This window comes from Camelus bactrianus, chromosome 21 (genome assembly GCF_048773025.1).
Source record: "Camelus bactrianus isolate YW-2024 breed Bactrian camel chromosome 21, ASM4877302v1, whole genome shotgun sequence".
Taxonomy (NCBI): domain Eukaryota; kingdom Metazoa; phylum Chordata; class Mammalia; order Artiodactyla; family Camelidae; genus Camelus; species Camelus bactrianus.
Genome location: NC_133559.1, coordinates 27,899,374 through 27,914,786, shown reverse-complemented (window position 1 = coordinate 27,914,786; position 15,413 = coordinate 27,899,374). Strand labels below are relative to the sequence as shown.

The following is a 15,413-nucleotide window of genomic DNA, read 5'->3' as shown; positions in this document are numbered from 1 at the left end:
TGTTTGGTGGAATTCACCTATGAAGCCATTTGACCCTGAACTTTTGTTTTTTGGGAACTTTTTGGTTACTGCTCAATCTCTGTACTAGTCTATTCAGTCTTTCTGAGTAGACTTGATCGGTCTATTCACATCTTCTATTTCTTTCTGATTCAGTCTTGGAAAGTTGTATGATGCTAAGAATTTGTTCATTTCTTCTAGGTTGTCCAGTTTGTTGGTGTACAGTTGTTCATAATATTCTCTTATAATTCTTTGTATTTCTATGGATCTGTTGTTATTTCTTCCTCTTTCATGTTGGATCTTATTTATCAGGGCCTTCTCTTTTTTTTCTTAGTGAGCCTAGCTAATAATTTGTCAGTTTTGTTTATATTTACAAAGAACCAGTTCTTAGTTTCATTGTTCTCTTCTATTGTCTTTTTAGTTGCTATATCATCGTTTGTGCGCAGATATTTGTTATTTTTTTCCTTCTCCTAACTTTGGGCTTCATTTGTTCTTCTTTCTCTAATTCCTTTAGATGTAAAATTAGCTTGTTTACTTGAGATTTTTCTTGTCTCTTGAGGTGGGCCTGTACTGCTATAAACACCCCTGCTAGTACTACTTTTACCGCATCGCCTAGATTTTGGTATGTCGTGCTTCCATTTTCATTTGTCTTCAGGTAATTTTTTATTTCTCCTCTGATTTCTTTGTTGACCCAATGGTTGTTTTGTAGCATGTTGTTCAGTCTCCACATATTTGTGACTTTTCCAGTTTTCTCTTTTTAGTTGATTTCTAGTTCAATTCCAGTGTGATCAGAAAACATACTTGACATGATTTTGGTCTTCTTAAATTTATTGAGACTTGTTTTGTGTCCCATGCTCTATCCTTGAGAAAGTTCCATGTGCACTTGAGAAGAATGTTATTCTGCTGCCTTTGGATGGAACATTCTGTACAAATCTATCAAATTCACCTGGTCTAATGTTTCATTCAAGACCACTGTTTCCTTGTTGACTTCTGTCTGGGTAATCTATCCATTGATGTAAATGGGGTGTTAAAATCCCATAGTATTATTGTGTTACTGTCAATTTCTGCCTTTAGGTCTGTTGATAGTTGCTTTACATATTTTGGTGCTCCTATTTTAGGTGCATATATAATCACTGTTACGTCTTCTTGATGAATTGTCCCCTTTATTATCATATACTGTCCATTTTTATCTCTTGTTACCTTTTTTTTTTGGCTTGGGGTCTATTTTGTCTGATATGAGTATGGCTTTCTTTTGGCTGCTGTTTGCTTGGAGTGTCATCTTCTATCCCTTCACTTTTTGCCTTTGTCTTTGGAGCTGAGATGAGTCTCCTGGAGGTAGCATATAGTTGGGTCTTGTTTTTTTAATCCGTTTAGCCAGTCTGTGTTTTTTGATTGGTGAATTTAATCCATTTACATTTAGGGTGATTCTTGATAGATGAAGACTTAGTAATGCCATCTTATCTTTTGTTTTCTGTTTGCTCTACACTTCCTTGTGTTTTGTCTGTCATTTTGGTTTGGTGGTTTTCTATGACATTTTTCTCAGTTTCAGAAGGGACATCTCTTAAAGGGAGAAAAGTCCTGTGCATAAGCTTGGTTTCAGAGAATCCTGGGGTCACAGGAAGGGAAAATTTTGAGAACAGTCTTGCTCAGCTGTGTCCTGACTCAGCCCTTTGGTGAACATCCTTTGGGTTCCTGAGGAGAAGGAGCTTGAAGGAAAAACATGAACTGAATAGAAGAGATGTACTTCCATATTTGGTATTCTTAACCTGGGATGTGTGAGTCCAGAGTTTTTAGTAACTGTTTTATTGAGATGTAGTTTAAATATTATACATTTAACCTATTTTAAAAATACATTAGTTCAGTGGTCTTTACTATAGTCAGAGAGTTGTGCAACCATCACCACAATCAATTTTAGAATATTTTCATCACCCCAACAACCTGTACCCATTAGCAGTCATTCCCCATTTCCTTCCTCCTCCCTGCCTCCCCATTCTCTTCCTCCTCCCTGCCTCCAAACCCTAAGTAACCACTAATCTCCCCTTTTCTGTAGATGTGTCTCTTCTGGACATTGCATATAAATGGAATCCTACATTATGTGGTCTTCCATATCTGGCTTCTTTCCCTCAGTGTAGTGTTTTCAAGTTTCCTTCCTATTGCAGCATATACTGTACTTTGTTCCTTTGTATGGCCAAATAATATTTCATTGTATGGATATACCACATTTTATTTATCCATTCATCAGTTGATGGACATGTGAGTTGTTCCCACTTTTTGACTATTATGAATAATGCTGCTACTGTGATTGCAGATTTTAAACCTCCTGGAATTCTGTGATGTCCTTTTCCCAGTGGAGTTATAGTTTATGGTTAGTTTATAACTGGCCTCGGTTTAGTTCCTCAGATGCCCCAGGTTCTTACCAAGATCAGGGCTTTTACAGGTGCCCAGGATGGTCTTCATCTGGCCGACTCCTGCTCATCCTTCAGATCATGGCTCAGATGTAACCTTCCTGAGTTACCTCGTGCAGACCCTCCCAGTCTAGGTGATGCCTCCTTCCTTATAGCACCCAGTGTGTCCCCTTCCCATCACAGCTTATTAGTGTGCAAGTTTCTCGAGGACACGGATCTGTCTGTTCTGTTCCCTGGGACACGCACAGTCTTACACCTATTGCCACATGGTAGGCACTCAATGACCAGCTGAAATAGTGTGGAATGCAGAGTGGATGTGGATAACTGAGAGCAGTATGCTAGCTCTCTGCCATGATCATAGACTCCAGCACAGGTGGGAAGAGGCTGCCTCCTTGTTGACTCGTGCTGATGCAATAGTAGGGACCCTTGTAGCTAAGCAGCACGGAGGACAGGAAACTAGGGAACACCGAGGACACAGGAGCTGGACGAAGAGGACAGCAGTGTCTCTCTGAGAGCATGAAGGGAGGGATTCCTGGCATGGGTTAAATCTGGGGGGCATTGCTGACTTGGAGACCTTCTTTCGGGATTGTCTCTGGACTGACATGCCAGTGGGTGCACGTGTTGTTTTGTTACCATCTAATAACAGCTAAATAATACCACCTACAAACAGCTCGGAGATGTGGGGCTGTTTTGCCTACTAGCAAGGGTGAGCTATGAGGGTGCCGTAGGTTGAAAACAAAAGAGAAAGTTAATAATATTAATTTTACCTGGCAGGGCTTCTCTGACAATATTCAAATAATTACAGAGGCAAAACTTCCTTTTGAAGGGTGTTCAGCCTGCGTTAGCCATTGTCTACATGAACCTCAGGAAGCACACGAGTGAGTCTGCTCTACCTGGGACGATAGTCTGTAAGGTTCTCCAGGGATTTCAAAGAGAAAGAAGCGTGTCTTCCAAGGCTTCCCCAAACCCAGCAGCTGCTCGTATTGTAGTACGGTAAGAACTCACCACTAGGTGGCAGTCTATCAACAGAAATTGCTTTCTCTTTTAACGAATCCGTCCTGGACTGAAAGTTTCTGGGAATATCCGTAAACAATAAAAATATTAGCTAATCTTTTCCTTTTCCTTCTCCCATTTCCCCATCCTCCTTTCCCTCAGACTTATGCAGATGATATCTTCCATTTTAAATATTCTTCTTTAATCCTTGTCCATCTCCTTAATACTAAAATAATGAAAAAAGTGTATAGAAACACAGAAACTAGACATGGAAAATTATGTTTTCCCTGCCCCCCCCACCCCAAATACTAGTCCTTTGGGTTTTGAAGATGAAGATGACCATAAGATGAGGTATGCCCAGTGGTCCTGACTTCTTGACATGTAAAGGATACTTAGAAATTTGGTTCAATTCTAGTTTATAAATATTTTCTCCCTCATGAATGAAAAAAACCTCTCTATGCTTCTTTTCAGTGTTTGAGATGGAGATGGAGCAAGTAGGAGAAATATATTTTAGCTGCTTTATGAAGGAAGTTCATTCTGTGTCCCTTTTGAATGAAAGGAAACTCCCTGGAAGGAATTCATTGGGGGAAGTGCAATTTGAAATTTAATTTGCTCCTCCCCGAGGCTGTTTTGATTCTGGGGAACAGCTGAATTTAGGTGCTAATAGTCCAGGCTCAGGAGGGCTTATGCCCCTCCTGTCAGCAGAGGGCAGGAGCCCAGGTGGCGTCGGGGATCGCTCGGGGAGATTTTGCTGGTCCTGACCCTCCTTGTTCTTTCCGCCCAGCCCATCAAGGCATTGCGATCCTGGGCCAGCACGCTCAGATTCTGCCTTTCAGCGTTCTTTCCACTGTCCCCATTGGCCAAGTTCTTCTGGGTCTGCTGGAAAGCTCCCACAGGTTATTCCGAAGTCTCACTCTTCATTCCTGCACTCCACTTCTCAAGGTAGGTATCTTAGTTGTAACTCAGTTGTGTCGGCTCCTAAAGAAATACATACAGTCTGTATTTGGTCATGCATGTAAAAGGGTCTAAGTAGGTTAAATTAAAAAAAAAAAAAAGCAAAGCACCAAACACTATTCAATTCTCCCATCTGTATTAAAAGAAGGAAAGGTGTGTGTCAGAACATACCTGTATATGCAGGTAAGTTACCTGGAAGGATCATGGTGATGTTCAGAGCATTTAACCGCTGGCTCAGCCTGGGCAAACAGCGGTGGCTTCTGGCCTCGGAGCGGGAGGGGTGCCGGAGATGCCCTCCTGGCGAAGCTTTAACCCTTTCACGGCCGACTGAAATTCTGGGCCAGCAGCAGTCCATGGGCTTGAGACAGTGGCTATTTACAAACCGTGGGGAAGTGTTTAAGCATGTTAACAACCTGTTGAGTTTCCTAGTGTACGCCGGCTGCTGTGAACTGTTTCTCCTGGGAAAGGGGACTGAGGGGTGGGAGGGACCTACTTTTCAACATGCCCTTTATACTGTTGAAAGGGTTTGTTTATTCCATGGAGCTGTGTACTTATAGATAGAATTTCATCTTGTTTGGCTCAGGAGATAGGTCTTGGCTTTAGAATTTGGTTCTGGACATTTCTGTCTAGTCGTCCGACTCCAGCCTGTCTGCAGCCTCAGGGCCATTTTCTCTAGTTCCGTCTTGCTGGAAACCGCCCACTCAGAGCTTTGCCTAAGCCCCTCTGTGCTTGCCTGGCGGAGGCCCCGCTCACCACCGCTCAGTCCCCACCTGCCGTCCCCAAAGTTGGTGTCTGAATCTCCTTCTGTTACTTCTCCGGGGCCTCTTGTCTCTCCACCTGCTGGACCTCAGCACCACTGCTCACTAGTGTTGGCATCACTCTGCTTAACCTTGTGACCAGAAAATAAGTGCTCTTTTTTTGTGCACACAACTTCTGTGTGCATAGAACCTGTGTTTCTTAGGGTTTTACCTTCGTATCAGCGCTGCGGGTAATGCTTCTGATCTTAGTGATTATAAGGTAATAACACATCGCATTGCCTTCTGCCTCCACCTGCCTGGTGTAGAGCCAGCCCTCCCTCCAGGGCTCCCCCAGCCTTTCTGGGAGGTGTGGTGGGACCTCCAATGTGCTCCCTCGCATCTTTCCCTGTGAGACTTTCGGCTCCTTGTTGGTGTCCCCTGCCATGACACCACTGGGGGGCAGTGTCTCATCTCAGCCACTGTCAGCCACTCTCAGCCAAGGTTGCTCTCTCCTGGTGCCTCAAAATGTGGAGAGAAGCCCCTTCCCTTCTATTTTGTCAATTTTTTCCACCCCGGTCTCAAAGCAGCATGACTTGTGCCCAGAGTCTCACCCAGCCCTTCCCTCTCTGCCTGCAGGCTCTCCATCCACAGGCTTGGGCATGAGTCTTTGGAGCTTAGGCAGGGAACCAAAGTCGGAGACAAGACAATTTTTCCCTCCCATGCCGCTTTCCCCACCCCAGGGCTGTTCCCTCCTGTCTTGTCTCCACCCAAGGCTGTCACAAAACCATCCCTCCCCTTTAGGCTGGTCGGCTCCTAACCAGGTCAGCTGCCCCCTTAGGTCCATCAGGCCACGCTGTCTCTTCGTGGTGGGCACCGCTGGACTCAGGCTGACAGCCTGGCCACGTTCTGGCCACACTTATCTCACTGTGCGCTCATTATCTGTTGGCCTGTCTGCTTTCCCCGTCAGACTGTGGGTTCTTCAAGTGTGAGTTCCTAACTGTGTGGGAGGCACCTTTGTCTCTCCGGCACCCAGGCCCTCCTGTTACATGGTGGACCTTGATAAATACCTTTGAAAAAATAATCAAACACAGTCATTTGGCACAGATACCCAGAAGGAAACAGCTCATCTTTACCCAAGGGGTGCTCCGGCAGCCCACGCGGAGGGGGGAAGCTGTTCTTAAAGGGCGTTCTCTATCCTACAAAGTCGCGTTCAGAGGTCTTTGGGCACCTTGGGTTCTCAGGGGTGGAGAGGATCCAGGGTCAGAGCAGCACCTGGGAGAGGCTTAAACTTGACCTTGTTTTAGGAGAATAGCATGTTGAACAACTATTTGACTAGTTACATTTTACTGTGTACCTGCCAATCGAAAAAACAACCTGATTCAGAGAGAGACGGTTAACTCGATGCTCCATTCACCTGCACGCTTACAGCAGAGGTAAAAGTGACAGACTGAGACATAGGCTTGTTCATGCTGGGTATTGGGTGTCCCTTGTCTTATTAGTTAGTAGAAGTAAGTCTGATGCCATGTGTTAGACCACTAAGGGCAAGTGATTCTTCACCCAAGAACGGTAAAGAAATTGTATGACTACCTGACTTTGTTCTCTGAGAAGCAAAGCCGTGAATCAGCGCTGGGGCAGACCCTCTTCAACTAGTGTGTGAGACAAACAGAGGTATTCATTACATTTATTATGATGATAACGATACTGAACACGTACTTCAAAACATGGCGTTTGCAGAAATTGGAAAAAATAAGAATATTCCAGCAGGCTTATGAGCACTCAGTGGTAACATCACAAGTAATTACAGTCATTGGAATAATTTCAGAGATGAGGAGTGAGGGTGTAGCTTCAGAGAGAGAGAGATGGGGGGAGGGGAGAAAGAGAGAGAAGGGTGTTAAACAATTTGTTGAAGATCACATAGCTGCTAAAAAGTCTCTCTAATTCCAAAACATGACCTCTTCCCCCTATGATGCAGTGCCTGCTCCTGTGGAGAATGTTGCAGTGTGAAATCTTCAGATGAAAAACGTGTGCTTTTCATGCAGTTTTAAAAACGGAATTTCCTGGTAACACGTTTTGGTTTCCCTGTTCTACATGCAAAGAGAAGCTTAGGCAAGCAGAACCTAAATGACTTGCTAGGTGACGAGGCAGGTTGGACTGCAGCACAGTGGCTGGAATGACCACGGTGCCCAGCGTCCGGTTACCCAGCGCCTTCTCTGTTTTCTACTGCACGTTCTCGGTAACTCAGATGCTGGCGTGAAGCCCGGTCTCCCAACCCACCCACCAGCCAATAAACCAGCCAGCGTTTGTCCAAGGCCCACTCTGTTGTTGCTGCAGCAGGGTTTGGTGCTGTGGGGAATGCCAAAGCCAGACCAGACAGGGTCCCTGCCACCCTGGTGCTTGTAATCTTCTCGGAGAAACAAGACAAAAATACATGACACAATTGCAGAATCTGACAGAATGTAATAAAGTGCTAAATTGTGTGGTGTAGGCAATTAGAGATCAAGACAGTATATAATAAAGTGCTAATTGTGTGGTGCAGACAGTGAGTATAATGGGAATTCAGTGGAGGGATGGCTGCGTGTGGGCTGCAGTCTTCAGGGAAGGCTTCTCACCGTGTCAGGCTGCCGTGCTCATCCAGCGCACGATGGGAAGCGGAATATGAAGTAGCAGACGGAGGAAGAGCAGAATACCCATGTTGTTCCGTGGCATCTCCTCTCCATCTGGATGAGGACAGACGGAGAAGGAGTTCTTTGACAGGTGGCACTCTCCATTAAAAAAAAAAATCAGACAGAGAAATGTTTCATTTTTTAATTAATTGTGTTACAGAAAAATTTTACAGAAACTTGGTCATGTTTTAAATTGAATAATGTTTTATATGTACTAGGAGAGTCCAGTGTTTAAAGAAGTTACATTGTAAATCGTTTTCATTAATGAAGAATACTTTTGCAGGATAGATAATCACTTACTGGTTTATCTTTATACCAGGTTCCTTAAATTAAGTAAATAGATACTCTTGGACACTACTGGTAGCCCTGATGAATGTATTGTGAGGTCATTTGGCAACATGTACCTCAAATCTTAAAAACATGCGTATTGTTTGGCTTATCAGTTTCACTTCTGGGAATTTATTCCAAGGAAGTCATCAGGGCTGGCTGCAGGAGTAACTTTTCTACAAGGATAATTATCACAGAGTTGAGAGAAACTCCCAATTTAAATGCCCTCAGATGAAGGACTGGTGAAATGAATTAACACACAATTAACGGAATGTGTCATCACTAAAATGCTGGAATATGGGGGGAAATATTCACAACAGGTGACACGTGGAAAGAGCAAATTCTAAAACTTGTTAAGTGTGATTTCATTTGTGTTACGAAGATAGTTTATGCAGAAAAACTTACCAGAGTGGTGAAGGTATAGATAATTTCCACTTCTTTATGCTTTTGTGCCATTTCCAAATGTTTTCCAAGCTACATGGGTAACTCTGTAGTAAAATATGTACGAAGACCCTATGGTTCTCTGATATAATTGAAGAGTTTAAGTAGCCATACTTTGGATTGGCATCCAGTGAGTTTTCTTTGAGCGGGGTAGACCTATCCTAGAGGGATTCCTACAGACCTACGAGGAGGGAAAGATGGAGGGGAGGTGGAGGTTGGAACTGAAGAACTCATGCAAAAAAAAGACGTTCTGGGCTGAGACACAAGCATGAGAAGCATTATTCCCTTCTCCGCTGAATTATGAGCATTTCCTATTTAGCAGAATGTATACCTTAATTTTGTGAACTCATACCAAGGTAGGAGACATTTGGGAAGTAAGCACATTCTTTAAGGCTTATGCAAAATGAATTATTAGCAGCAGAGCCTTTCAGCGGGGGCAGAATGTCCAGGACGTGGATCAGTTTTTAAGACATCTGGAATACTAAAAAAAAGTATAGATGTACCAAAACAGAGTTTCCGAAATTGTGCTGTATTTTAAATGCTTATCTTGGGCAAGTGAACACCTTGAACACACAGAATACAAGAACAGAAAGTTAGGTGTCATTTGGAGATTAGGTCGGAAGCCTAAATTGGAGATCTTTGGTGAATGTGGGATTGAGGCCAGATTGGCCCCTGCCTTGAAACCACGTGGAGGATGTGGAATTTCTGAAAAAAAAAAAAAAAAAAAAGCCAAAAATATCTGGAAAGGATATTGGAATTTTTGATCCAGGGGATTTTCCAGATCTAAAGTGAAAGCAACATACTCTTTTTCTGTTCCGAGGACTTGATTTGGAACTATTTTGAAAGGGGCCTTTCTCTGAAACATTTCAATACAAAAGTACTTTATTTTCTCATCCTGTGACTCTGTATCTTACATTTTTTTAGGTTTTAACTAATTTAAGATCTTAAAATACACAGGTTTGAACCCTTTTTAGTTAATAATTGTCTATTTTTACCTCGCCATCTAGCTTTTCAGCTTCAGTGGGCTCAGTGAGAATAAAACACAGCAAAGTCTACAGCAAAGTCAGAATTTTTCTTCCTTTTCTGTGCTTCCCAAATAGAGCGGAAATCCTCAGATCCCCTGGTTTGGGGGAAGTCAGACTTAGCTAAAACTGGGGCATGTTGCCTCTCTTTGAAGAATCCATCCTGTAGGAAAGATTCCTTTTGTGGAGATGGCAGCATCCCTGGAGTCCAAGTGAGGACTTGCTCCTGCACATCCCTTTGTCTTCCGATTAATTTGGGTGAATTAACCCTCTGTGCTCCAGGCTTTCCATTGGACGGCACCACCCAGTGTTCAGCTGGAGGATGAGCAGCTAAAGGACTCCTGGCAAATGGCAGACGGTTGACATGGACAAGCCCACTGCTGGCACAGAGAAAGCCTAGATAAAATGTGGCAGCAATTAAAAAACATTTATATGCAACCAGTACTGAAAAAAGTAAAGGAAATAGTCTAGTTCTCAGTCTGAAAAAGGAACTCGGGGCCAGCGTGATAACTGTAACTGATGGTTCTGAGGCTGCATGTGGATCCTTAGACTCTGGGGGCTGGGGTCCTGAGTTCCAGGTAGACAAGGATATGTGGCCTCAGACTAGATTTAGGTGGGACTTTGTGACTAGGCTTGTCAGATTGAGCAAATTACAGAATTCCCAGTGACAGTTGAATTACACATAAACAATGAGTAATTTTTTTTTTTTTTAGTATGAGTATGTCCCAAAAGTTGAATGGGACATGCTTAAACTAAGAAACTGTGAATCTGAAATTCAGATTGAGCTGAGTGTCCTGCGTTTTGTCTGGCAGCCCTGATACAGAGTTCTGTCAGTAAGTCCCGAAGCCCAGGAGGGCTGCCTCACCCACGAAGAAGGGACTTGAGAAAACGCTGACAGCTGTTGTGAAGAAGCAGGAAGGAAGTTTGCAGTTGGTCTGAGGCTGTGGGTGGGAAAATGTAAATGCTCCCCAGGCCTTGCCATGAGAAAATGCAGGATTCAGATGTGTACAGCCTATGGGATACAGGAATCTCAACCTGAGAAGTTATCCTAAAAATTGGTCCAGGACCTTTGAACCCTCAGAATCTCACCAGAAACAAACTGATGTGTTAGGGGTATTTCTGTAACACACAGGTATCCATTGGGATAACCAGCCATCCTGAAAATGAAGTCTTAATAAAAAATTACAAAGCAAATGAAATGAATCACCCTGGAGGGGAACTTGAAGGTAAAATAAAGAGGAAAATGAGCTAACTTTAAAAAATTGTAAAATAAATGTCTTTTAAATGCCAGAGACATAAAGGAAGGAATAGAATGAAAGAGTAGTTTATTATGAAAAAAGAGCAGGTTTATTTGAAAAAGAAGTAAATGGAAAGTATGGAAGTTAAAAGTGGATTTGTTGACGTTAGAAGCTCTAAGGGACGTGTTAAATAGCACATCAGACGTCTGAAGAGAACGAGTGAACGGGAAGAAAGATTAAGACAATCACGCCAAATGCAGGACAGAGAACTAATGAGGCAGAAAAATAGGAACGTGAAAGGAGAAATGGAGGTTAGAAGGAGAAGGTCATGCATGCGTGGGCACACACACAAACACACAAACACATACGCTAAGGGAGGCATCAGGGAAGGGGGGAGTGGAGAGAACAGAGGTACAGTTGTTAAGATATAATAGAAGTTGCTTTAAAAAGGACATCCTAAAACATAGAGCTTATACAAGACAGAAATTTATTTCTCTCACTTATGAGTGCAGATGTCAAGGACTGGTGCAGTGGCTCTGGTACTTGTGGCTTCTGCTTCAGGATCCCACGTGGCTTCTTTAGCTCTGGCCCTCAGGTCTGCATCCTAGGCAGGGGTAACGGTGGGGGAGTTTTCAGGGAAGGGAAAAGGCGTACGTAAGCCCATTTCCTTAAAAGCCCTATACAGGAGGTACACACATTACTTCTCATATCACAAAGCCATTAGGTAGGCAGGGCGAGGTGCCACCCGTATTGCTCCCCCTCTCCAAAAATTGATAGTTCTGTTCTCAATGCAAATAGAGAAAAATGGATGCTGGAGGGCAGCTAGCAGTTTATCCCACAGAGGTGAGGCAACGTGAGAAGAGGTCATGAGTGGGAGTTTTCCAGAATTGATGAGAGACAAGGGTCCTAACAGTGAAAGTCAGAGCATGTCCTAAGCAAGATAAACAGGAACAAACCTCACTTTGGGCTGATATTACAGATTATTAAAGTAAAACAAAAATGTTAAAAAACAACTAGAAAAAACAGATTAATCACAAAAGAAGGGTGAGTAGATCAATGGCAAACTTCTGATCAGCCACAAGAGATGCTAGAAAACGATGACATTATCTTCAAAGTGTTGATGAAAAATAATGTTCAACCTAGAAATCTCTGTCCAGCTGAACTATCATTCAAGAATGAGGGGGAAATAAAGGCATTTAACGATAAACAAATAATTTAAAAAGTAGACTCTTGCTGAAAGAACTACCAAAGCATATGTTTGGTAAGATGGGCACTGGATACAGAACGAAGATGTGGGACACGAGAAACAGTGGTACTCTTCTCCCTGTATAATCATCTTGAACTCAACTGCACTTACAAATTCATCTCAAAATATATAAAGCAAAAATGAAACAGGACTATGAGGATGAGAGGTACCATGGAAAGCACTTCAGATCAGAAGATTTGGGTTGTAGCCTCTGCTTTTACACTTCATTTCTCAGAACTTCAGGTTAGAACTAGGTATTTCTGTAATTTATTCTAACTTAAAAAAAAGCAACGACAAGTCAACTCTGATTCACCAGTTTTACGTCCTTGTGGTATAACTTCCCTGCTTTACAATGTGGGTTTTGGATTATGACAGTCCTGGTTCAGATCCTCGCTCTGTTATTGATTAACTTTGTGATCTTGAGCAATTTAACCTCTTAAAGCCTCAGTTTCCACATCTGAGAAACAGGAAAATAATTGTATTAGTCAGAGTTCCGGTGTTAGGGTTCTCTAGGCAATAGAAGCTGACTCCCGCTGAAGAAATGGAAAAGCATTTTATTTTAAAAACATTGGGTGGATCACAGAACTGTTGCATGGACTGGACAACTGGGCTTGAGGATGAGCCTCGAGGAACAGTACCGCAAAGCAAGCTGACAAGCTCGTGGAAAACTGTTGCTGCTCCACAGCTGTGGCTTCTCCATGAGAAATACACCCTTGTAGTCCCCGAGAAATAGTCACCTCTGCTGCTGCCACTGTGAAAAACCCGTCTGCTTCCCCTCACCAGCAAATAGGCAAAGATGGAACGTCCACACGGAGCTTCTTTCCTTGTTGCTTACTCCTGAGTCAAAATCTTATGATGGCATCCCCGATTGGCAGTAACTAAGTCACGTGCCTGAATCCGCGCTGCAAGGGAGGCTGGGAATTTGCATTCTGACTCAGATGTCGGAGTGCTGATGACTCATAATTTAGATATTTCCCCAAACATAGGAAGGAGACTCAAAAGATGAGAGGCTGCCGTGAATAGGATATGCATGCTTCTGATCATCATCATAATGTTACCTGTCCTGAATTTGAGCTCCCTCCTATGTTGGGAGAACCTACTTTTTTGTAAGTCTTGCTAGATGGAGGGTCTTCATCCTACACCAGAAGCCAAGAAAAGACCAGATGTTGGTTTGCTTGAAATTTTGACATGAGACTTAGTACATGGACATGACACTTAAAGCTCTTGCCCTAAGCTTTGTGACTGTAAGAGTGATGTGAAGAAGCAGGGGCAGTTAGGTAGTGTCAGGGAGGAAGCAATTGTCCTCTACCCTTCTAGGTTCTTGTGGCTGGTTTAAAAATTAAATTGACAGGAGACAGATTTACAGGAGAAAATCAAACAAAAGTTAAATAACATGTTTACATGGTAGAAACCCAAAACTCAGTAACTTGCCAAATTGGCCAAAGCCCTCATCTTTATTTTATTTTATTTTTTTTTGGAAAAAGATATTTCTATTCTATTTACATAGAGTTAGCCAACAGGCAAAACAAATTTATGGGGCTAGAAATCAGAATAGTGAGAAATTTGGGGGGCTACTGAAAAGTTGTATTTCTTGACCTGGGCTATGATTATGCTGATGTCTGAACTTCATACATATTAACAGAGCTGTACACCTATGATTTGTGCACTTTCATGTATATGTTTTTTACTTCAGTCTAAAAAGTTAATGACGTGCCCATCCATAGATGACTGGATACATACATACAACGGAATACTACTCAGCCATATAAAAGAACAAAATCCTGCCATCTGTGGCAGCAAGGATCAAAGCCCTCATCTTAAATACCATTTTCAGCTAAAGACAAAGGAGGAGGTTGGGCATAGTGGTTTGGGACTTTAAAGGGGAGGAAGGTAATTTACGTGGAGACGGAAAAGCAAAGTTTGATAAATAAATGCTTGCCGGGCTATGCAGAGACAAATGGGATACAGAGAATCTCCCGGGTTCTCCTCCACCTGCAACATCTAACTGGTAGTATGGTTATCCATGGTGATAACTCCCTTCCTGGAACAGGTCCTCCAGCTACATTCTTTTAGGCTGTTAGAAGGAAGGTCAGTGGTTCTTCCTGAGTCTTATTTTGGGTCTCAAAAATAATCATCCTAAATTAATCTTCATGCCAAAGAGACACAATTTGTGGTGGCAAATTTTGTTTCTTTGAAATAGTCATTCCAGTGGCAGCAAGGTTGCTGGCTATGATAGTCAGTGTCCAGTGTCCGGTCGCAGAAATGACAACACGGTGCAGAGTCCACAGCTTTTCGTCTGGAAATGGGTGCACTTTACAGGGTGTGAATAAGAATTAATTGAGAACTGCGTATGAGAAAGGCGTTGAGAAGCGTCAAGAACCTTACATATGCAAGAAGGGTTCTCTTCCCCTGTCTCAGCCGTGGGAACATAGCTTAGTGTTTGGAGTTCTAGCAGAAAAGGAACAATCCATTTAAACTTCAAAGGAATAGATAAAACATGTAAGAGAAAGCAAAGACTATTCATTCATTTGAGCATCATGTACTGAAAGGTTATAAATGCAACACTATGTTGTTAGTTCTCTGGGATACATGACAGCTTACCTGTTTTGATAAGCTGGTTACTCCATCGCTATATTCCCCTCAATGTGCAATTGAGATGTTTGAATTCTAGCTGTAATATGTCTTCTGAGTATATTCATTTGAAGCTCTTGATAAGGTTTATTCAAAATTCTCTAGCATATCACAGTTATTCTCAGTTAAAGAAAAACTCGAGATGTCTCATTGCCAGAATCTCACGTGATAAGAACCCGCAGCTAATATACCAGGGGTTTTCATTTTGTTTTTGTTTTTCTGTCCTCCTAGTGTTGTATCCCCCTCTGAGATTTGTGTGTGTGTGTCTGTGTGTGTGGCTGCAGTTTCCTTTTTGTAGCATTTGGAGTGGAGCGTGCTGACTGGGTGAACTTGCGTCCTTTGGGCCTCAGTCAGTGATGTGCTGACTGGTAAGCCAGGTCTTGGAGAGAAAAAAAGCCCAACAGCTAATTTATAGCATTTGTCGACTTCCAGGGTTAAATGCACCCAACATGGCTAAGTTCAAGTTACCCGTGTGGTGTCACAAAGCACGAAGTTGGGAAGAGATCTGCAAAATAAGTTCTCGCGAACTAGAGGCAGCCAGCTCCCAATGCATACCCCTGGCAGTTTGCATCTTAAGTGTTCGCTCTGCTCTTAAGATAAAACAAAACAAAACTCTCCATAGGTCATAAATTATGCTGTATAGTTTCAAATATTTCAAAGCTATAGTGGCCAAAAAAAGGAGATTTCTAATAAAATGTTTTATCCCAAGATAAAACCTTTAAAACCTTCAAGCCTCTTGTCCCTCTAAACATCTTAAAA

The 15,413-nt window shown here is 42.7% G+C and overlaps 1 long non-coding RNA gene across 2 annotated transcripts in view; it reads left to right on the top strand.

The window, feature by feature from the left end:
• The first annotated feature begins 4,203 nt into the window (after positions 1–4,203).
• LOC105068946 (uncharacterized) overlaps positions 4,204–15,413 on the top strand; it is a 53,390-nt gene continuing 42,180 nt past the window's right edge. For both annotated transcript variants that reach the window (XR_006724832.2, XR_012501430.1), the window contains exon 1: positions 4,204–4,337. This is a non-coding gene — a long non-coding RNA (uncharacterized LOC105068946). The remainder of the gene's footprint in view (positions 4,338–15,413) is intronic.